The sequence below is a fragment of the Danio rerio genome, chromosome 11 (assembly GCF_052040795.2).
Source record: "Danio rerio strain M-AB ecotype USA chromosome 11, GRCz13ab, whole genome shotgun sequence".
NCBI classification, from domain to species: domain Eukaryota; kingdom Metazoa; phylum Chordata; class Actinopteri; order Cypriniformes; family Danionidae; genus Danio; species Danio rerio.
In genome coordinates, this window is record NC_141031.1 from 10,125,569 (window position 1) to 10,147,111 (window position 21,543).

General features: G+C 35.6%; 1 protein-coding gene and 1 long non-coding RNA gene across 32 annotated transcripts in view; both read right to left on the bottom strand.

Moving 5' to 3' along the window:
- Positions 1 to 21,543, bottom strand: part of nlgn1 (neuroligin 1) — a 786,090-nt gene that overhangs the window by 257,865 nt on the left and 506,682 nt on the right.
- On the bottom strand, positions 14,735 to 20,655 carry LOC147841667 (uncharacterized). The gene is made up of 3 exons (XR_015502361.1): positions 18,624 to 20,655; positions 17,143 to 17,794; positions 14,735 to 17,075 (listed from the first exon to the last, which is right to left on the bottom strand). It is a non-coding gene; the product is annotated as an uncharacterized LOC147841667 (long non-coding RNA).

Genomic DNA, 21,543 nt, shown 5'->3' on the forward strand with positions numbered 1-21,543 from the left:
ATTCTGCTGTGATGACCCCAGATTAAAAAAGGGACTAAGCTGAAAAGAAAATGAATGAATGAATGAATGAAAATGACTAATAATGCAATTTGGAAACATTGCTCATGTGTTGTAGTGCTGCTGATGCATAACCCGGATGCATCTTCCTTTGGTTGTAAACTTGTATATAAACACTTCTGATCAGTTCATTGGATCAGCCTGATCAACGAGTACTGATCAAGGAATCGGAGCATCTCTACTTTTTACAAGAAAATATTCCAACATCACAATTTTTTGCGTGTGCGTGTCCATTCATGATCCATTTGCAGTTTTAACATATAATGTTAACATCCAAGTGGTTTATCTGTAAGATATGAAACAAGAGCCCTATAATCATAATGTGGTCAAATATAACCAAGCACAAACATTTGCTTTTTAATCAAAACAATTTAAAACAGAACTGCACAAATAATGTGCAAAATAACAACGCAGCACAAGACAGAGGCTAGAGAAGGTGGAAACTGTTTTCCAACTTTCTGTTTTCAGTAATACTGTCTCAAGAATCCATAAAACACTCACAACCACAGACAAACACCAAACACAGATGAACTCATGCATGCAGAAGGCGCATTTAAAATCAGCCAGCACCAAGCCAAAGGTTTCAGTGCACATGCAGGGGTGGGTGTGTGTGTGTGTGTGTGTGTGTGTGTGTAGAGGGGGATGAAGCGGCTCTCTCAGCCAAAAGTCAATCTGTCCATTTAATCAGACAGCTGGGGCCAAAACTCATGACCCACACATTCTAATGGACCACACAGGGGAAGGGAGAGGGGCCGTGCACTGCATTGCGTCCATTTTATTTCGGTGAAGTACTATGTTTTCCGGTCTGGGGCGAAACCTTTGTAACTAAAAAAAAAAACAAAAAAAAAAAAACAAAACAATAATAATAAAACGGGTTGAAAATGACAGCTGCTGTTTTGAATAAAAAGAACATTGTTAATATCTGGGACTCTTCCAGTCAGATTCTCTGTGAAAATACAGAACCATTGTGGATTTGCATATTAGAAACTGTAGTTAACATCATGGATTTGCATATTAGAAACTGTGGGTAAACACAAAATGATAAAATATGCAGTCCAGGAGAATCTGGTCAGCTAACGTTCATGATGACGCTTTAAAAATAATTAATTAATAAATGGATGGAGAAATGCGAGGAGAAAAGGTCAAACATTTGATTAGATACAAAAATACAAAAATAAATTCATGGTTGTCATTTAAAGTTAAAAACAAAGGAGAAAAACATGATTTGTAAATAGTTTTACATTCAAACAACAGTGTAGGTCAAATTCGGTGAAAAATAGAGGTAACTTATATGGCCCATTTCCACTGAGTGATTTGGACTATTATGAACTTTCTAACAAGAGGTTGCATGTGCTGGTGAAGATTAAAGATGCATACGAGTGGTTTGCACTGACTGTGCTATATGTTGCATGTTGTTTTCCGAAATAAGGAATACATGTATGCTGTGTGTAGTTTTGCTGTAATTAGTAACATATCAGAGACTGTAAGGGTCTGTAAATCTGACTAGTAATGACTCATACCGTACCAAACTGTACAACAAGAAGTTTGTATACTACACTCCTCATTAATTTAGAACATTTTGTTTTTCTTACATAGATGTTTCTTCAAAAACAGAATTTTACAATGATTAAATGTGATGCTGATCATGTGGCACTGAATAAATGGCTGCTGAAAATTATTTTTTTTAAATTTTATTTTACATTGTATTGTGAACAAAAACACATTTTATAATTCTGTGTATTACCTTTAACAACTTTTCTGTTTCTATAATTTTATTCAATGACTTTCCATTAACATATAATAATAATAATAATATTAATAACAATAATAATAACAATAATAATAATATTATTGCTGTTTATGTTGTTGGTTGTTGTTGTTGCTATTATTATTATTATTATTATTATTATTATTATTATTATTATTATTATTATTCATTCATTCATTCATTCATTCATTCATTCTCTTGTCAGCTTAGTCCCTTTATTAATCCGGGGTCGCCACAGCTGAATGAACCGGCAAATTATCTAGCTCGTTTTTACGCAGTGGATGCCCTTCCAGCCGCAACCCATCTCTGGGAAACATCCACACACACACACACGTGCACACTCATACACTACAAACAATTTAGCCTACCCAATTCACCTGGGGTTCGTTCTTCGTACGTGGATTACTCAGTTAGTTGGATTTGGATATTGACGATTTGACACGATCCAGGATCGTTTCGTTCTTCAAAGCTGATCCGAGAGTTGTTGTCATAGCAACAGTTCTGCTAGGTCAAACCTGATCGGGAGCAGGTTCAATTCATATAAACAGGATTAGATCGGGTCAGTTCAAGCAAAGATAATACAGAAAGTATGTTCCGATTTCTGATATTTTCTGACAGTAGTAGTTATATACACTTGGGGAAATGGTACATATTTTTTAACTATATATATATCATTAATAAAATAAATTAAGTTATACATATTAATAAAACGTATGCAATCTGCACCCTCGAAATGAAAGTACAAAGACTGCCACCTGGTGGTGCAAAGAGAAAACTTATTGATATGAACTTTTTAGATCGCTTTAGTACAAATTGTGTATGATAGAAATGCAGAATATGTGACTTTTTTTAAAGCAATAATACATTTCAGCAGTCATAAACATGTTTTGATAGTTAATATGCCAGTGATTTGATGCTTCACAAAAGTTGCAGACGCCTTTACCAATAAAAACGCTTTTGTAAACAACCAGTTATTCTTTACACCGATTAAAAAACAGCTACTATAATAAAGAAAATCTTTTTCTAAATGTAGAACTAAATACATTGATTTGCATTGAAATACATGATGAATACACTTGACACATGAAAATGTAAAGACTACAGCTCACAAATGTGGAAGCTTGCGTTTCATATTTAACAAGCCGTTTACTGCTAATTTGATGTAATTTTGCTCACATGGATAATTGAATATTAATCAGATGATGTCATTACGCTGCTGTGCCGTCAGCCAATCATTGCATTGCTGATCATGATTTCGAGGATCGATAGATCTGTCCTACACAACACACGCAGCGATCTCAGATCAGTTTATCCAGACATTCTAATCTGATTCGCGAACTTGTTTGAATTACCAAATTAGTGAGAGATCAGTTATCAAGATTAAAAGATCCGGGATCTGCCAAATAATCTTAGATCATTTAAGCGAGGTACGAAGAACGGACCCCTGTACCGCATGTCTTTGGACTGTGTAGAAAACCGGAGCACCCGGAGGAAACCCACGCAAACGCAGGGAGAACATGCAAACTCCACACAGAAACGCCAACTGACCCAGCCAAGGCTCGAACCAGCGACCTTCTTGCTGTGAAGCCACAGCACTACCTACTGCACCACTTCGTTGCCTTATTATTATTATTGTTGTTGTTGTTGTTGTTGTTGTTGTTGTTGTTATTATTATTATTATTATTATTATTATTAATATTATTATTTTCACTAAAGTGGACCCAGTACAATTTATAATAATAAAACATTAAAATATATTTAAAGTTAGTAAAGCCAACTGGTCAAAAGGAAATTATTTTTAAATTATAATATGCCCACAAGAAAATAAATAAATAAACAGCACAAGTATTGACCAAGAATTGACCAAATCATTGTCTGACAACACAACTAGCACAAATAAGCTTGCACAATAACATCAACTATAATGAAAATGACCCCAATATCCCTGTCTTCCAACCTCTTAGTTCTGTGGCTTATTACAGAAAATGATTTTTATCAGCAGATAATTGCTTTGAGAGCAGTCTTCATTATATTGGGTGGAGAATTCAAGCGCTGCCCGGACTCAAGCTGACATGAAGACCAGAGGTGAATGGAGCAAACAGACAGGCAGAAGCAGAGATCAGGCCTCAACGAAGCCTGGCTTAAACCTAATCTTGCCATCAGCACAAACCATGCTGGCGAACAAGCGACTTCCTCTAGAACTCAAAAAGACAGCAGCGTTTCCATCAGATGGACACAAGCTGTCAAAATAAGACTTTGCTGAAGGATACTGTCCATAGACTGCCTTTCATTGAGTACATTCACATTTGCTGAAAGTATTCTTAAAGACGCAAAGGGACCAAGTCAAAGAAAAATGATAGAATGAATTTTTAAAGGCATCGTTCACACAAAAATGTAAACTGACTCAATATTTACTGACCTTACAAAACCTTTATGAGCTTCTTTATTCTGTTGAACACAAAAAGAAGATATTCTGAGGAATGCTGAAAACCGGTAACCACTGACTACCATAGAAGAAAAATAAATAAAGAAGAAAAATACTGTGGAAGTCAAAGGTTACAGGTTTTCAGATTTCTTCAACGTATCTTCTATTGTGTTCAACAGAAGAAAGACACTCAAGTTTGGAAGTAAACAGTGAGTCAGTGATGACATAATTCTCATTTATTTATTTTTTTAATTCAGTGACAAATACAGCTTACATTAAATCAAAGAGCTTAGAATGACCAAGAGGCGACACTCAATAGAATGTTCCATTGCAACAGCAGCACCCAGCAACAGCCCCGGATTGGAGTGACACCGATCGGATGTCCACTGGATCTTATTGCTGTCACAATGGCAAGCAGCTGCTTTGTTTATTTATTTATTTATTTATTTAATAAGCTAATTAAAGCTGAGATACAGCCTGAAAGACGACAATACAACATTTATATGACAATCATCAGCACTTGTAATAGTTTATTTTACGGTCTTATAATATGCTGTTGTTCTATTGGAATTTTCATTCCAAAATGGCCGCCACGCCAACTAGTAGCTGTTTCCCAAATCGCACTAGAGTGCGCACTTGAGCTTCTTGGTGATTCTATGCTCTTTGGTTAGATCCATATATTGTTTACAAATACAAAATATGTAATAGCATCCCTTCTCAAATATGAGAAAGCATGCTTTGTTGGTAAAATGACAAATTACAGAACTTTTCGGTAATGGTGGGAAAGTGTAGCATCATAAATTACCGAAACTAGAGTCAATGTTGGAAAAATTTGTCAATGAAAGAGTATAAAAATATCCTGCTGCCGTCAATTTTTAAGCAAAAAGATAAAACTAAATAAAATCTATTTCTCGTAGTCAAATTCTAGTAATTAAACTGACCTAAAACCAGTTAAAATGTGCATAACATAAAAATAATAGTAAAAGCATGATTAGCCTTAAAGTCCCTGTGCTTATTAACGCTTATTGCTTAAATTGCTTATTAATGCTTATTAACCATCTGAGGTCTGAGGATGTGTTGGGGGCCTGGAGAAGTTCTGATGTTTATAAACGTTTATCTGCTTACAGTTTAATGCCACTAAACAGCACAAACTGGGCTACATTTTTAGGTTAGTAACCTGTATGTACAAGATTGTATTTTTAAGAAAGAAACCTTCATGTGTGGTCAGTGAAAAACACATTTTTAAATAACTCCATGAAAAAAAAAATCTGAATATTTGATTTGAATATATTGATTTAAATTTTCTAAGACACTGAAAAGCTCTATGGCTCATATGAGAAGAGGCGTGAATTACAGTAAGTTCATCTTAGTTCATTTATTGATTAAAAAATAAATACATAAATAATAATAATTGTTTTGATAATCTAAAAATTACAGTCCGACTGTGTATCTGTATCTGCATTTGGAGTGATGGTCCTTCTGTTGACGTCAACCTGAGGGCTTTCGACTTTGCATCAAATAATCTTAGCCACACCTCTATTACCGTTAGTTTGCTATAAGAGAAAAATGCACAAAAGAAAAGCTGCGTCCCAAATCGCAGACTTATGCACTATTCTACGCCATTTTGTAGTATAAATAGTGTAAGGAGTGCGTTCACACTGAAAACTCTAAAAGTAATAAGTGCACTTTAATTACCCGGATGATGCATTCATTCAGCCGGTAAAATGAAGTGTGTAATGATGGACACTTCACACACTCAGCGACCACAGGCTTGCTCACATAGCGGAAGGGGCGGAGCTATTGGCGCACATGTTGGCTAACTTTATTTATTTTGGATGATGAAAGCCGAATTCTCCCACGAGAGTGATTACAGCGCCTCCCGATGGGGAATGCGGTTATAACCACGGCAGGTATTTTTTGGTCGTTTATTTCACTGATTTGGCAACCGTCAAACGTCATCAGGGAAACGGTTTGAATTTCCGCTTAGTAAAAAAACATTAGTGTGCCATTTAGGACCACACTACATACATATACTATGCTGTTGAGTGTGTAAGTGCATGAGTACATAGTGCATAAGTGCATAGTGTGCCATTTGAGACACAGCTTGAAAAGAAAGCCCTACTCAATACTCTGTTTCATATGGTACATCAATATACTGAAATAAAAGGCTCAGCAACTTCCGGTTCACACAGATTTTGAAAAAAAGTAAAATCATTTACTACGATTATTCATATACAGGTCAAATATTATCTACAATCCCTGCTGATGTCGAGACTCAAATCTGTCCAACTCTCTAACCATTAGGCCCCTGCTGCACCATATTGTATGTTATCCAAAAAAAATATTTCTGATCGTATTTTTTTATTTATTTTTTTTTACATTGAGGTTTACTTTAGGTTGGATATTTAGAAAGAACTTTTAAGCAGAATTTTTAAGGAATACCCATACTGTATATTGGTGGTTAAACAAGACAAACATTAAATTTAATGAATAAGATGAATTGACAGCCAGTGTAGTAAAACAAATAAATGAAAGGAAGGTAACACTTCATTCAGATGGTCCTCTTTAGAAATTTGGCTTACCATGTATAACAGCTAGTCCTTTTAGACTGTGTGCGTAAATGGACAGTTCACTACTCACCATGTGATTGTTCCAATGCTTCATGAGTTTATTTTTCTGTTGAACAAAACATGCTATTTTGAAGAATACTGGAAAGCAGGAGCCACTGAAGAAGATTTTATTCTCTCTGTGTGAAGTATTTTCTAAGTGTAAAGTAGTTAATTTTATCTTCTCAAAAAGTATGGAGTGTTTGCAGCAAACATGCCAGCATGTGTTAAAAATACTGTGTAAGATGAGTATGCCTGCACAGGAGCAACACTAGGAGAAGGCTATGCAGAAGAATGACTGAATGACTGATTGTGTAGAATAACTGAATATGTAAAGCACTGATTAAACATGTTAAATACTTGTATAAAGCATATGTGTCAGAAGTTAGAATGAGTAACATGTTATCAAGTGATTATGCTATCATGACAATGTATGTAAACACTTAGTCATTTTGCATAAGCTGCATCTATGGAGAGAGAACTTTGGTTTCAAAACAGTTGCTGACATAGTGACTGATATAAGCCACATAGCAGTTATCAATTGACTAGACCATTTACTTCCGTATGGTTTAGTCCTACTATAGAGGTCAATGGCTGCTGGGTTCCAACATTCTTCAGAATATCTTTTTTTGCATTCAGCAGAAAGTAAGCAAATGAAAATGAATACATTAACTTGAGCACAAACGATAACTATATCTCATTAGCACTTTAATATTTGCCAAAAAATTATTTTAATGTTAAGTATATTTGCAAGTATGTTAACCTATTTTTCTATTCCTAACAGTCAACAAATGCACAGCAAAGTAGTTAAGTGTAGTCAACCAAATCTCACTGTCAAAATAAACCACAACCATGTGGACATTTATTTCACACCTGTAGCTTTGCTCTAGCATGGGAATTAAAACTGTTTTTAAAACTGTTTGTAAATTACTTATAAAACATCCTCTTACTGGTCTGAAAGAACCAGTTTATGGTCACGGCTCATTCTGAGAAGCAAAAACTGCTTCTTTTAATGTAGAATATAAATGAACTAATCATATTCTGTGATAAAGCCTAGTTTGTTGGCTACCTAATCACTACAATCAAGTGTTTATTATTATTATTATTTATTTATTTATTTATTTATTTATTTATTTATTTATTTATTTATTTATTTATTTTTCATTCATTTATTTATTTATTTATTTATTTATTTATTTATTTATTTATTTATTTATTTCAGTTCAGTTATTTATTTAAGTTCAGATCTTAAACAGAATGTTTTGGAGTAATTTCAAGCATGTTTGCCTTGTTAATAATTAAAGGTTGTAAAATAAATGTCCCAAATTAGCCAAGAGTGAAAGTGTCATTGATGTTTTCATCAGACAGGTAAAATCTATCAAAAGAAGACTCTATAGAAAGGCAATGACTCTAAAAATGCTGTTCATTTGATTTAAATTTACTGAGGGGTGTAAAAAAGCAGCAAAACAAGGTTTAGGCTTTAATTCTTGACAGAATGGAATGTGTATGGTGGTTGTGCTAAATTAAGTTCCAACGTTTAATGTTTGTGGTTAGTGGTTTGGAACAAATCATTGGGAAGAGGCTTTGAGGAATAGCAAGATAGCAGTGGCCAAACACACAGATAAAAGTTCAGTCAGAAGAATCAGGACAATTGGTGTATGCGTTAGAATAAAGCTATACAGAATCATTGCCATCAGATTGGCAAACAGTCAAAGTAAGAAAATTTATTATATAATTATTTTTATTTTTATTTTTAGGAGAACAAAAATACAAATGAAAAACATAAATGAATAAAAATAAAAAAATAAAAATAATAATATTAATAATAATAATTATATATATATATATATATATATATATATATATATATATATATATATATATATATATATATATATATATATATATATATATATATATATAATTTTTTGAAATGGAGTCTGTACATTATTCAGTCCTTTGTGCAAAACAAAATCTATGAGCAGAATATTTGAGGAATATTAGTATGTCATATATTAAAATTCCTTTTCATGAGTAAGGTCAGTCAACATGTCTACTTTACCAGTGGCAAACATTAATACTCTAAAGGGGGCAACAAAGATTTTAATTAAAGGTCAGGGGCTTTTTCTTCTCATAAAATGCAGTCAATGTACAAACATTAACACTTTTGAGAGAACCTTTAAGTACTGTAGGTCTAAAATGTTGAAGTAATACCAATACAGCAGAGGCTAAAAACTTAAATAAAAACTCAGTCTGATGTATTGGGTCAATTGACATCCCACGTCACACTGATATAAAAGCTCCAATGGAAGCTCTGTGTTTTCATTGGATGTCAATATAAGCTGTCAATATTAGATTCCACAGAAGTACATTAACTTTCATGTACTGTACTAGATGCATTTTCTTCAAAGAAATACCTCTACTCTGCAAAGTTTTGGGCTTTCATAAAATAGAATAGAGGTTTTTGGGTTCAGATTTATTTTTTATTAAAATCAGGTTATGGGCTTAGAGATAAGATAATTAAGCAAAAGTACTGGCTAAAGATAACTATTCAGTGTGATGACTCAGATAAGTCAGTGTTACGATTTACACTTATAAAAAGACTACCATACAAAAGGCACCAATGAATACTTCTGCTAATAGCTTCAGTTAGTACATTTATATTTGCTAAAGAGAATACAACTAGTTTAGAGTTTTAGTTTGTGTAAATATAGTTGAAGTCAGAATTATTAGCTCCCTTTATTTATTTATTTTTTTTTTTCCCAAATATTTCCTAAATGATATTAAACAGAACAAGGACATTTTCACAGTATGCCTGATATATATTTTTTTTCTTCTGGAGAAAGTCTTATCTGTTTTATTTTGGGTAGAATAAAAGCACTTTTTAATTTTTAAAAACCATTTCAAGATCAAAATTATTAGCCTCTTTAAGCTATATATATATATATATATATATATATATATATATATATATATATATATATATATATATATATATATATATTTTTTTTTTTTTTTTTTCCGACAGTCTACAGAACAAACCGTCCTTATACAATAACTTCCCTAATTACCCTAACCTGCCTAGTTAACCTAATTAACCTAGCTAAGCCTTTAAATGTCACTTTAATAATAATAATAATAATAATAATAATATAAATATATATATATATATATATATATATATATATATATATATATATATATATATATATATATATATATATATAAACATACAGTAAAAATTTCCTTGCTCTGTTAAAAATAATTTTATTTATTTTCAACTGTAAATAACCTGTATAGTAATTCTGACTTCAAAAAGCAGGACTTCAGTTATACACTGTAAAACCCAAAAGTCAATTTTATCACATGAAATGAGTGTAGTTAACTCAAAATTTACTTACCTCATTACTTCAACTTAAATAGATTAAGTTCACAGTACTCATATAGAATCATTTTATACTCAAATGGTTTGTAGCAATTGGTTTCATCAAATGGTTTGAGTTCTCTTCATTTATTGGGTTTTACTGTGCTCAAATTGATTAGTTTACTCAAACAGATTAAGTTCACAGTACTCATTAGGATTAGGTTTTGAATTTAAATGGTTTATTGCAATTGGTTTCCACAACAGTTTGAGTTAACTTAACTTTTTTGGGTTTTACAGTGTGTGTGTGTATAATTATAGTCCTTTTTTAAAGCCATCTTGTTAAATCTTCTAAGGGAGAAACGTTTTTGAATTGAGTCTTTATGTTCAGTGTTTGGGGAATACCAATGCAACAATAGTTAAATCTAAGATAGTACTCATTCTGATGAAATTGGTTAACCGACCTCCTGCACTACACTAAAAATGCTATTGTAGAAACCTAAAATTATATCAAAAACTAAGTTTACCAAATTACCTTAAGGAAATAAAAGTAATCTTAAGGGATCTAAATCTATTTCAAGTTTTATTGGGTTTGAACCCTTCTGAATTTGTATGTTAAATGTTTTTGGCAGAAATAATATTTCATATTAGAGAAGGTTTTCAAGCAAACCTCAAAGCACAACGTTAGAGGAATACCAATATAGTGCACATTCCACAAATGTGCAGTTATGCTCTTTGAATGAGCTCCTAAAAGCAAAGTTTGCTGCAAAATGGATTCTCATATTTTCAAACGCAATCAACTCACCACGTAAAAGCCCTTCTCATTCCGCAATAACAGGATGTCTGTATTTATATCTCATCAAATCAATCCATTACGAGCGCAGCTTTTATTTAAAACATATCATGTCTCTATTCTGTTGAAGCCTGGAAATGTTTTGAGGCAGCAGCGAAGGGCATTTATTTCCTTCTCCAGCCTGTCACTTCATCCCTGAGAGGGGTTACGGCCCTCGCTGGAAGCCTCATGGTGACCTCTACAGATGCTTTCACCTCACTTTCTCTCTTTTTCTTTCTATCCTTCACTACCAGGTTCCAGTCGGCTGATCAAAGTCAGAGAGGTTCACCGAAAATCCACTATAGACTGAACAGGTATCCAGTAGAAAGTGACACGCACACAAACAGATGCTGGGCAGTTTGGCCAATATATGAGCAATATAGACTCCATAGATGAAAATTAACACCCAGACTGGACTTAAACCAATGATCGAAGTGCGGTTTATTCATAAACTAATTTCGAGAGGATCACATGCTTATAATCAACACGGCTGGCTCCTTGTTAGCTCCGTACACAGCCCTATTAGATGATTACGGAAGCATTATAAATGACCTGAGTTTTTCACTCCAGTTATTTTTGTCTTGAAGCTCCCCCCTTTCCACCCCTACATCCTCTTCCCACTTTTTTCTGATCGGGCGACACGAGGGCCCAGTGGCTAGCACTGTTGCCTCACAGCAAGAACACCGCCGGTCCAACCCATCGGGCCGGTGGGTGTTTCTGTGTGGAGTTTACATGTTCTCCCCGTGTTCGCGTGGGTTTTCCCTGGGTTCCCCGGTTTCCTCCCACTGTCCAAAAACATAAACCATAGCCAATCAACTAAAACAAATTATCACCCTTAGTTTACACTTCTCACGGTGACAAGCAGGGGAGTTCTCGAGACCAACCTGACCTCGAATTCCCCTCGCGCCCTTCTAACGGGAGGGAGCCCCGGGCTCGAGGATATTACGAGCTCAGGGCTCTCTCCTGGGACAGCATGCCAAATATGCTTTATTGATTGTCAGTTAAGTGTGAACTCTTGAAACACATATAAGCCAGGTTGAATCCATCAACACTATCAAAGCTTGACTCCAAGTATACCATTAGGATTTGTTTGTAATCTAAAAAATATAATGATGGGGGTGGTACGGTCACTTGGTGGTTAGTACGGTCATCTTACAGCAAGAAGGTCACTGGTTTGAGTCTTGATAGGGCCTGTTGGTATATCTGTGTTCTCCCTGTATTCACGGTTTCCCTCACAGTCCTAGACTGAGCTTTGTCCGTAGTGTCTGAGTGTGTGTGGGTGTTTCCAAATACTGGGTTGCATCTGGAAGGGCATCCGCTGCGTAAAATAATGTATTATATTAATGGTTTTACCTTATCGTAAAGGGTTGCGGTTTATTGCAACATTTTCTGAAAGATGAATTTAAAAAAAGCATTGATTACAAAATAAATACAAAATAAATATTGAGAAAACTGGCTTTAAAGTTATCAAAAATTAAGTTTTGACATATTAAATATATGAAACTCAATCATTTTCCTTCAGCTTTGTCCCTTTATTCATCAGGCAATGGAATGAACCACCAACTTACCCAGCTTATGTTTTACACAGCGGATGCCCTTCTAACATTAACCTAGTACTGGGAAACATCCATGCACACTTATTTACACACACTACGCCGAATTAGTTTATTCACCTATACTATAGCGCATGTCTTTGGTGTTTGGGGAAAACCGGAGCCCCTGGAAGAAACCAACACCAACAAAAGGGAAACATGCAAACTCCACACAGAATTGCCAACTGACCAAGCTGAAACTCAAACCCGTGACCTTCTTGCTGTGAGGAGACAGTGCTGACCACTGAACCACCATGTTGCATATTTATGAAATCAAACTTGCAATAAGTTTTAATGGAACATGACATGTTTTTAATAATACAATGATCACAAAAGAAAAAAAAAATGAGAGCAACGTAAGACAATAGTCAGGGTCAAATATTACATGAATGCATAATTCTGTCAATCCACAATATTCAAAACGATTAAATAAAATATTTTATTTTTTATCCTCTATCCTTTTGACCCTCGTTTCTTTCGATTCTTATCATCCTAGGTTTCAAAATCTGTATTTTTATCTAGTGTGACATGTTCACCTACAAATTTACCTAGCCAGTTAATAGATGTTGCAATCAAAATATTTTCCTCTAATGAAATTTTGGCAGTGTCAGAAAATTTGAGACCATGTCAGTGTGATTCTTATAACAACCCTTGTCAAACCAAGAACCAATTGGAGGGCAAATCTTGATGATGCAATTATTGCAACAACTTCAACATTCTGAAGCAGGTCAGGTGGACAATACAGCAAGAACAGAAACTTACTGAGCTATAGAAAAAGTAGTAGTTTTTGTGCAACATGCTGACGTATCACGACTGGGTTCTGGAAATACAAATTCAGGTACTTAATCTTGTTTCTAAATATTGGCAGGGAGTAAACCATGTCGGGTGGCTCTTTTAAAATTCTGATATATTATATGACTTTTATTTTGTTTTGATTGATGTTGTAACACGACTCCAGTGTGTGTCGGTTTTTGACATCCTGATTGTTGTATAGTCTGAAACGATGACAAATAAGATTTTATAGTGTGACATGGGGATCATGTTCGTTTATTAAACTCTATTAAAAATTATATAGGACTATTAAAAATTGCACAGTGTAAACCTGTCAATGTCTAAATGTTTGATATGGCCAATCAAATCAAGGAGGAGGGGTTTTCGTAGTTTACTGTTCAAGTCAAGTCCTAGCAGTCATTATATCATAGTGCTTTTTAATGCTTGAAAATGTGAAGTAAAATGTAATCGGCTGAACATGTTAAAGCTGAATGCAGCAATATTAGCCCCACTTTAAAAAAATAAAAAATAAATAAAATAAATTATATATATACATATATTTAAATAAATTTAGAAAACTTTACTGGCATCAAAACATGTCTGTTTGACCATTTCTGCATAGGTTATGATAAAACAAATTAATAAATTTAGAGTGATGTCACGAACATTATTTAACTAAATTATTTCAGCAGGTAAACTGTGTCTGTATTGTGTCTTCGGTAAAGCTCACATAAAACAAGGGATAGTTCACCCACAAAATTTAATTCTGCCCCCCTTCAATTGCCATCCACTTTATCACCTATTTGAGTTTCTTATGTTTAGAAAAATACTGGTAGCTGGCGCCAACTGACTACCATAATATTTTTTTTCCTACTTTGGAAACCGATGGGTCCCAGCAACCAGTATTCCATAAAAATGTGTTATTTTTCTGTGTTCAACAAAAGAAAGACACTCATAAAGATTTAAAAACCACATGAGAGAGAATAATTGATGAGGTAATAATTACTTTTTTGTGAACAAACCCTTTAATCCTCCAACACAACCTAAAAATAAATAAATCACATGATCCTGGCAACAATGTTTGTCCTTATTTATTTGTTTAGTGACATATTTATTACTTTATTTACTGTACTGTACAACTACACAGTAAAATCCAGCATTCTTTATCAAATGAAATGAGTTTAGTTCATTCAAAATTTACAGAAAGTCAATTCTAGTTTTGAACTCAGTGTTGAAGGTAACGAGTTATTTAAATACTTCATTACTTCAACTTAAATAGATTAAGTTCACAGTACACATGTAGAATAGTTTTTTTTTTTTTAACTCAAATGGTTTGTTGCAATCGTTTCCTCAAAAGGTTTGAGTTGTCCTAACTTATTAGGTTTTACAATACTCAGTTGGTTTGAGGTCATTTATTGGGTTTTACTGTGCTCTAATTGCTTCGTTTACTCAAATGGATTAAGTTCACAGAACTCATTAGGATTAGCTTTTGAACTTTTGTCATGGTTTGTTGCAATTGGGTTTCCTTAAACGATTTGAGCAATCTTAACTTGTTTTTTTTTTTTTTTTGCATTTTACAGAGTACTGTACTGGAATGTATAATGATTTATTTGGTCACACTTTACAATAAGGATTATTTAGTTAATGTTAGCTAATGTTTTTACCAACATGAACTAATAAATAACAATACATTTACAGCCTTTATTAATTATAGTTCACCATTTACTAATGCATTATTAAAATGCAAATTCATGCCTGTTAACATAAGTTAGTGCAAAATGAGGTAAACAATGGGCCAGTTTATTTTTATTAACTAACATTAACAAAGATAAATAAATACTGTAATACATGTATTGTTCATTGTTTGTTCATGTTAGAAATAAGCATGGGATGATGACTGTTTTCAAGGTATACCTCGGTTTGGAAAAGGTTTTAAAACGCCAACATTTTTCTGCTGAACCGTTCCCAAGGTATGTGTAAGATTTTTTTTATCTCCAGCAGAAACAATATCCAAAGATGTCGTTTTAAGCTGTAAAGAAATCAGTGTTTTTGAAACTAATGAAGACAGCAAAAGTCAACGATTAATTTGAATTATTTAGCCTGACATGTTTACTCCTCAAACATATTATAAATGTTTCACCAAATAAAACATTTTGTGTTCAAAGGGGAAAAAAGTTTTTTTTTTTTTTTTACACAGATATTTAAAAAGAATATATATTTAGAGCAGTAATCACAATATTGTGAACTCATGATATTTTTATCCAAGTATCATCAGAATCTTCTACCAACCCATCTCTAGTTAGAAAATACATTAAATAAAATTAACTAATACAACTTTATTGTAAAGTGCTACCATTTATCTTAACCATTAGATTTTAATAAACCAAAATGTCATAAAAACTTCATAGTTGACCAAAGAAAAGACTAAAACTATTCAGAAGAATAAAACATGACAATTTTAGTACAAAAAAAACAACAACAACAACAACCAAAGTCTGCAGTCGGAATTAACACTACCACTACGTGTTATGTCACAGACAATGGTCACTTTTCAGTCCCAGTCCCCGCTCTTTTTCGCTGTCATAACACGCTAGATTGATTTATCATCGTTCAACTGCTTGCTCTCGTCCCACTAAAGCATTTCCATATCCGTCCTTATGCTGGAATCGATCGCTATTCACCTCTGACTGATAAACTGCTACTTCATGGCCGACCACTGTTTAATGCAGTGCTCCGGTAGGATACACTCGACCGCCGGGACTCTGACTGAGCAATCGATGCTCGGAGGTGGACCGAGCTGAGATTGAGCTCATTGACATCTGTGAGCATTTGTCAAGAAGCCTCTCCATGAGCTTCAGCACTCATTAAGGAACCATAAGGAGTCGCCGGTTATGTGACGAAATTGGCTTCATGTCGATTTCAGTGTAAATTTTGACTGGAGAGGACGGTGAAGAAAAAGCATATTAGGATCATGAGCCTCGACTGTGCACTGCATGGCAGCGCGCAATAAGCGTTGATGAGTATAATCACACTCTCGGTCCAGAGCTTTAGTAAGATGTATGTGCGCTCGGTTGGGAGGACATTTAACTCTAGGAGACTCGGGGTCATTTATTCGCTGAAAGGGGATAGAAAAGATATGGGCTTTTCTTCTTCTTTCATGTTGTTTACACAGAAACAGACACCTCCAGAGAGTTGATGTTACCTGAAATGCACCAAGAGGGAAAATGTTTTTTTTTCCCCCTATTTGCTTCTATAAGGGTTGATGTTTTAGTCCAAAATGTTATGTTGTATTGCGTATAATGCATGTAACTTAAACATTTTGGATAGAATAGTATAGTAGATAGATTAGTAGATAGAACAATAACACAAATCGTTGATTATATTAATAATAGCCTGTGTGTGTGTGTGTGTGTGTATGTTTAAGTAAGTTTTTAATGGGGATCATCAATCTGAATTCATGTTTTGTTTTTGTTAAGAGCCTGCGGGAAAACTATCAAATAGGGTGCAGACGTGCAGTTTTTTTTTTCTTTTATATAGATGTTTTATTTTCTATTTACAACAACCATTCATTAATACTTGTGTGCTTAAGAAAAAACAAAGTACACTTTATCTTGATCTTCAAACTTGCTGCATATGCATGTTTATATCGGCTGTATATCGGCACTGGTGGGAGGCGTGCGGCCTCGTGCCTTAGTGCCCCCACCAGTGCCGATATACAGCCATATCGCACTGCTACGAGTGTGATATTGCATTTATACAACAGTTTGATGGCATAATTGTGTATATAAAAACAAATCAAACATGGGGAGTCTCAAAAACCCTTTTGTTCGAGGAACTACTTTTTTCCGGATTCAAATCATAAGCTGATAGTTAAACAGTTGAGCGTGCATCTTTTAAATTTTAGATCTGTGGTGTCTGCTCTTTCCTGGCTGTATGTGGTTGGAGTAATACACAAAGGGTAAAGAGGCTGTAGGAGTTCTGATATTGCAGAATATCGCATGGCTATCAGCCAATCAGATTTGAGAACCAGACAGAACTGTTGTTATATATATATATATACAGTTGAGACCAGAAGTTTACATACACTGTATAAAAAAAAAGTCAGATGTTAATGTGACTAAACTTCTTCTGTTTTAGGTAAGTTAGGATTATCACATTTTTTTCTGTTATGCTTAATAGCAGAATAATGCAGAATAATGAGAGAGATATTTTATGAGAAATATTATAACTTTTCTTAAAAGGCAAGTTTACATACAATAAGATTATTCTGCCTCTGAAAAAGCTTAGATGATGGTGTCAATGTTTTGGAAGTTTCTGATTGGCTAATTGGCAACATTTGAGTTAATTGGAGGCACAACTGTAGTTTAGTATTTACGGAAAACCTCAAACATACTGCTTACTTTTGTGACAACATGGGAAAATCAACAAGCCATAATCAAAAAAAAAAAAAAAGATTACAATTTGCTAAATTACACAAGGAAAAAAAGACACATTTTTGGAGACATGTCCTTAGTCTGACAGAACTAAGATTAAACTGTTTGGCCATAATGACTAGTGTTAAATTTCGAGAACAAAGGAGAAAGCTTACAAGCCTAGGAACACTGTCCCAACTGTGAAGTATGGGGCGGCAGCATTATGTTGTGGGGCTGTTTTGCTGCAGGAGGGACTGGTCCACTTCACAGCATAGATGGCATCATGAAGAAAGAACATTATGTAGAAATACTAAAGCAAGATCTCAAAACATCAGCCAGCAAATTAAAACTTGGCCACAAATGTGTCTTACAATATCATTGACTGAAAATGCTTTGTTCTGTGTCTTTTTAAACAAGTGAAGTGGGGGGTCTGACCGATGTTTTCACAAGAGATATGCATGCTAAGATCACAACAGAGACAATTAAGATTATAACAGCCCACTTTTTCAGTGCAGTGCAGTATTCAACCCAAGCTCATTCTGAAAACGTAGCCCCGCGGATGTTTCTGGAGGCAGCGATTTACATGGCAGGAGGTACGTATGGCTGCATTTTATTTTTTCAAGTGAATGCTACGGGGCGGTGTGACGCCGCTCCTCTTCGCGCTCTCCGGCTGACAGCTCACTTCGATGTGGAGGGCTTTCCCGCCGCAACCAATTTGTCTGGTTAGCTTGTCGGCGGAGCGGAGACCTGGAGGGGAGCCGGCCGCGACAACGGAACAGAAATCAGCTAAGACAAAAACAGAATCCAAAAATTAAAGCGAACAAGTTCATAACAGGGCAAGAATGTGGTGAAATCCGAAAACGCAGTCAAAATCAGACGAGGGCTTTTCTTTTTCTGGACGGCTTTTGTAAATCGTTGCTTGGGTTTAGGGAAGGAGGAGGAAGAGGGAAGGAGGAGGAGGGGGTGGTCGGCCGATTGGCCAGCCGCTCAGTCAATCATTCAGTCTGTCAGTCTGACAGACAGTCGCTGACAGCAGCTCCCAGCAGCTTTATGCGAGAACAGCGCGGGCGTGAACGGCGCTCACGAGAGGCGTTTGAGATGCGAAAAACCGCATGCAGAGGCCTCTCGCGGATTTGTGAAAACAAAAACTGCACAAACACGTACCTACCGGGATGTATTTCGCGGTCTCTAGAAACGTCCACGGGGCTACGTTTCCAGAATGAGCCTGGCCTGGCAGTATTTGAGGCAGGCACAATGGTGTACTTATTAGTTATTTGTTTATTTCAACAAAAACAGTTGGGAAAAATAACTACCATTGCGAGACTTCAATATTCCCCTCGTCAGGAGCATCTTCACTTTCTCCTGCGTTACGGGGGTGTTTGTGTTGAAAGGTTAAAAAATGATGTTGCTGTGGACCTGCACTGTCATCAACCAGATGATGTGACTAAGGGGAATCTGGTGGAGAGAAATCCTCCGCTTCCACACAGCTCTCAGATCAGTTCTAAACGCTGCTTGCCAAATCACAGTCCATCTCCCTTGTGTGTGTGTTTGGGTTGCCACACATAACAAAACACCCTTTTTCATGGAAACCCTTCCCTCATTTGCTGATGGACACTCCCATCAAAACAAAGCTGGACACACCCACTTTCCTGTAAACTAGAGGTGTGAAAAGACCCTGCTTAGACAGTGTTTGGAGTTCCATGGCCCTTTAAATACATTCTAATAGAAACCATTCACTCATTCATCCATTTTCTTGTTGGCTTAGTCCATTTATTAATCTGGGGTCGCCACAGCGTATTGAACCGCCAACTTATTCAGCATATTTTTATGCAGCGGATGCCCTTCTAGCCGCAACCCATCTCAGGGAAACATCCACAAACACTCATTCAAACACACTCATACACTACGGACAATTTAGCTTACCAAATTCACCTGTACCGCATGTCTTTGGACTGTGGGGGAAATCGGAGCACCTGGAGGAAACCCACGCGAATGCAGGGAGAACATGCAAACTCCACACAGAAACGCCAACTGAGCCGAGGATCGAACCAGCGACATTCTTGCTGTGAGGTAACAGCACTACCTACTGCGCCACTGCTTTGCCTTAATAGAAACCAGTTAGTCTAAATAATCTTAAATGCAATCTTGGTCAGTTAAGGACTCTATACATACCTGTATGTGTACATAAACATATATATATATATATTTTTATTACGAAAAGTACAGTGTGCTCAATTCCTACAAATCAAAGGCTTACTTTTTTTAAAAAATGTCAAAATAGCCAGTTTGTGTTTCTTAATGAACAATTTTAGTCTTCTTTTGACAGGTTAATGAGTGTATTTTATTTGAAAGGAAAATATTAATAATAATACGAGGCATAAAATTATAGTTCTAAAGTTTCTTCAGTCATAAAGTCTATCCCCTCAAACTGCCCACAGACAAAACACCTTAAAAACTTGAGCAAACAAACATATACATGCTAGACAAGCTGTCCTGTTTTACTGCTCTTTCCTGACTCGTTGCTTCAATGCTTTCTTTTTTTTTCCCTTTTTTTTTTCCTATTGATGTGATGAAACCCATGAGCTTGGATCTAGATTCTCTTTGTGTCTCATCTGTTTTTCTACAGCACAGTCAGAAGAGCAGACTGGAGACTTTCTCAAAGGAAAACATCCTCCAGCCACTCTTGGGGATGTATATCAGGGCACAGAGAGACGCGAGCGCTTTCCTCGATCCCTGCCTGGTACAAGGATTCTCACAAATCCCAGCTAAACAAGCCCCGGGCTAGAAAACATGCATCATCTAGCTAAAAGCTTTAGCAACCCCTCCCATACGCTTCAGAGAGAGAGAGAGAGAGAGAGAGAGAGAGAGAGAGAGAAAGAGTGAAAAAGAAAAAAAGTTCAGTTGGTCAGAAGCGTTAGATACTCAATTGGGGTGGTCATGGATTTTTACCTTCACTTTTTAAAGAAGCTATTAGAATTGTTACATAAAATAATTATAAATCTAGCTTTGAGTTAAGCTCAGACTGTGCAATATGTGCAACCCTGGTGTGGTCTTCTGCTGCTGGAGCCCATCTGCCTCAAAGTTGAAAGTGATGCGTATTCAGAGATGCTCTTCTGCATACCTCGGTTGTAACGAGGGCTTATTTGCGTTACTAGCCCCTTTCACACATACAGACCTTTCCGGAAAATTGGAAAGGTTGTATGTGTGAACATGTCCTTTTGGAAAATACCGGTAAATTCGTTCTGGCTATTTTCCGGAAAGAGAAGTTGTAACATTACCGGCAATTTGCCGGAATGCTGCGCTGTGTGAATGCAGAAGGAAGATTCCCGTAATAAGCGCGTGCACGTCTAGAACGTGCTGACGTGAGACGTCTGCTTTAGCCAATCACAACAGTCAGACGCATTTACGTCCGCGCGGTTTGTGAGGATAAAAGCCTTTGAATATTTTTCCAGACACATTTAGCTGCTAGAAGTTAGTCAGATCACGTTTATATGTTCTTCTTAATGCCAACTGTGTAAATAATCATCGATGAGATGCTTATGATAAGCCGTTGTTTGTTTACCTTCAAGCTTCAGCCAGTGAGCGCCTGCACACGCACATATTATGAACATCTCGACATGAGAAAGTGATCCTGCGAAAGTTGTTCACAATATTGATCATCCACAGAGTTTGTAGTTTAGTCAAATGTTTACAAATACAAGCGCAGCCGTTTAAAGCTC